The sequence below is a fragment of the Ipomoea triloba genome, chromosome 16, assembly GCF_003576645.1.
Source record: "Ipomoea triloba cultivar NCNSP0323 chromosome 16, ASM357664v1".
In the NCBI taxonomy this organism is placed as follows: Eukaryota; Viridiplantae; Streptophyta; class Magnoliopsida; order Solanales; family Convolvulaceae; genus Ipomoea; species Ipomoea triloba.
Window position 1 is genome coordinate 10567020 of NC_044931.1, and position 2822 is coordinate 10569841.

At 52.1% G+C, this 2822-nt stretch overlaps 6 non-coding genes and 2 pseudogenes across 6 annotated transcripts; all 8 read left to right on the forward strand.

Moving 5' to 3' along the window:
• Window positions 1-195: 195 nt before the first annotated feature.
• LOC116008335 lies at window positions 196-314 on the forward strand. The gene has a single exon (XR_004095724.1). It is a non-coding gene; the product is annotated as a 5S ribosomal RNA (ribosomal RNA).
• Window positions 315-443: 129 nt separating this feature from the next.
• LOC116008446 lies at window positions 444-562 on the forward strand. The gene has a single exon (XR_004095829.1). It is a non-coding gene; the product is annotated as a 5S ribosomal RNA (ribosomal RNA).
• Window positions 563-690: 128 nt separating this feature from the next.
• Window positions 691-809, forward strand: LOC116009306. The gene has a single exon (XR_004096577.1). It is a non-coding gene; the product is annotated as a 5S ribosomal RNA (ribosomal RNA).
• Window positions 810-946: 137 nt separating this feature from the next.
• Window positions 947-1065, forward strand: LOC116008333. The gene has a single exon (XR_004095722.1). It is a non-coding gene; the product is annotated as a 5S ribosomal RNA (ribosomal RNA).
• Window positions 1066-1803: 738 nt separating this feature from the next.
• Window positions 1804-1922, forward strand: LOC116009002 (annotated as a pseudogene).
• A 290-nt stretch (window positions 1923-2212) lies between these two features.
• On the forward strand, window positions 2213-2331 carry LOC116008695. The gene has a single exon (XR_004096061.1). It is a non-coding gene; the product is annotated as a 5S ribosomal RNA (ribosomal RNA).
• A 137-nt stretch (window positions 2332-2468) lies between these two features.
• LOC116009307 lies at window positions 2469-2587 on the forward strand. The gene has a single exon (XR_004096578.1). It is a non-coding gene; the product is annotated as a 5S ribosomal RNA (ribosomal RNA).
• A 137-nt stretch (window positions 2588-2724) lies between these two features.
• On the forward strand, window positions 2725-2822 carry LOC116009051 (annotated as a pseudogene).

Here is a 2822-nt window from a genome sequence, read left to right on the forward strand (position 1 = left end):
TTGGGCGAGAGTAGTACTAGGATGGGTGACCCCCTTGGAAGTCCTCGTGTTGCATCCCCCACCCTCTTTTTAATCTTTCTTTTAAACCGCTGGACCGGTCGCTAAGGATACTATCCTTTTAAACCGCTAAACCACTAAGCGAGAGAAGTTGCGCGGAGAGAGAGGGTCAAGTACATTTTGCTCGCAGTACGTGACGGATGCGATCATACCAGCACTAATGCACCGGATCCCATCAGAACTCCGAAGTTAAGCGTGCTTGGGCGAGAGTAGTACTAGGATGGGTGACACCCTGGGAAGTCCTCGTGTTGCATCCCCCACCCTCTTTTTAATCTTTCTTTTAAACCGCTGGACCGCTCGCTAAGGGTACTATCCTTTTAAACCGCTAAGCGAGGGAAGTTGCGCGGGGAGAGAGGGTCAAGTACATTTTGCGCGCAATACGTGACGGATGCGATCATACCAGCACTAATCCACCGGATCCCATCAGAACTCTGAAGTTAAGCGTGCTTGGGCGAGAGTAGTACAAGGATGGGTGACCCCCTGGGAAGTCCTCGTGTTGCATCCCCCACCCTCTTTTAATCTTTCTTTTAAACCGCTGGACCGCGCGCTAAGGGGACTATCCTTTTAAACCGCTAAGCGAGGGAAGTTGCGCGGGGAGAGAGGGTCAAGTACATTTTGCGCGCAGTACGTGACGGATGCGATCATACCAGCACTAATGCACCGGATCCCATCAGAACTCCGAAGTTAAGCGTGCTTGGGCGAGAGTAGTACTAGGATGGGTGACCCCCTGGGAAGTCCTCGTGTTGCATCCCCCACCCTCTTTTTAATCTTTCTTTTAAACCGCTGGACCGCTCGCTAAGGGTACTATCCTTTTAAACCGCTAAACCGCTAAGCGAGAGAAGTTGCGCGGAGAGAGAGGGTCAAGTACATTTTGCGCGCAGTACGTGACGGATGCGATCATACCAGCACTAATGCACCGGATCCCATCAGAACTCCGAAGTTAAGCGCGCTTGGGCGAGAGTGGTACTAGGATGGGTGACCCCCTGGGAAGTCCTCGTGTTGCATCCCCCACCCTCTTTTTAATCTTTCTTTTAAACCGCTGGGCCGCTCGCTAAGGGTATTTAATCTTTCTTTTAAACCGCTGGGCCGCTCGCTAAGGGTACTATCCTTTTAAACCGCTAAGCTGGGCCGCTCGCTAAGGGTACTATCCTTTTAAACCGCTAAGCGAGAGAAGTTGCGCGGAGAGAGAGGGTCAAGTACATTTTGCGCGCAGTACGTGACGGATCAGAACTCCGAAGTTAAGCGTGCTTGGGCGAGAGTAGTACTAGGATGGGTGACCCCCTGGGAAGTCCTCGTGTTGCATCCCCCACCCTCTTTTTAATCTTTCTTTTAAACCGCTGGACCGCTCGCTAAGGGTACTATCCTTTTAAACCGCTAAACCGCTAAGCGAGAGAAGTTGCGCGGAGAGAGAGGGTCAAGTACATTTTGCGCGCAGTACGTGACGGATGCGATCATAGCGTGCTTGGGCGAGAGTAGTATTAGGATGGGTGACCCCCTAGGAAGTCCTCGTGTTGCATCCCCCACCCTCTTTTTAATCTTTCTTTTAAACCGCTGGACCGCTCGCTAAGGGTACTATCCTTTTACTTTCTTTTAAACCGCTGGACCGCTCGCTAAGGGTACTATCCTTTTAAACCGCTAAACCGGACCGCTCGCTAAGGGTACTTTCCTTTTAAACCGCTAAACCGCTAAGCGAGAGAAGTTGCGCGGAGAGAGAGGGTCAAGTACATTTTGCGCGCAGTACGTGACGGATGCGATCATACCAGTACTAATGCACCGGATCCGATCAGAACTCCGAAGTCCAGCGTGCTTGCGCGAGAGTAGCACTAGGATGGGCGACCCCCTGGGAAGTCTTCGTGTTGCATCCCCCCCCCTCTTTTTAATCTTTCTTTTAACCCGCTGGACCGCTCGCTAAGGGGACTATCCTTTTAAACCGCTAAGCGAGAGAAGGTGCGCGGAGAGAGAGGGTCAAGTACATTGTGCGCGCAGTACGTGACGGACCCCCTGGGAAGTCTTCGTGTTGCATCCCCCCCCCTCTTTTTAATCTTTCTTTTAACCCGCTGGACCGCTCGCTAAGGGTACTATCCTTTTAAACCGCTAAGCGAGAGAAGTTGCGCGGAGAGAGAGGGTCAAGTACATTTTGCGCGCAGTACGTGACGGATGCGATCATACCAGTACTAATGCACCGGATCCCATCAGAACTCCGAAATGAAGCGTGCTTTGGCGAGAGTAGTACTAGGATGGGTGACCCCCTGGGAAGTCCTCGTGTTGCATCCCCCACCCTCTTTTTAATCTTTCTTTTAAACCGCTGGACCGCTCGCTAAGGGTACTATCCTTTTAAACCGCTAAACCGCTAAGCGAGAGAAGTTGCGCGGAGAGAGAGGGTCAAGTACATTTTGCGCGCAGTACGTGACGGATGCGATCATACCAGCACTAATGCACCGGATCCCATCAGAACTCCGAAGTTAAGCGTGCTTGGGCGAGAGTAGTACTAGGATGGGTGACCCCCTGGGAAGTCCTCGTGTTGCATCCCCCACCCTCTTTTTAATCTTTCTTTTAAACCGCTGGACCGCTCGCTAAGGGTACTATCCTTTTAAACCGCTAAACCGCTAAGCGAGAGAAGTTGCGCGGAGAGAGAGGGTCAAGTACATTTTGCGCGCAGTACGTGACTGTTGCGATCATACCAGCACTAATGCACCGGATCCCATCAGAACTCCGAAGTCAAGCGTGCTTGGGCGAGAGTAGTACTAGGATGGGTGACCCCCTGG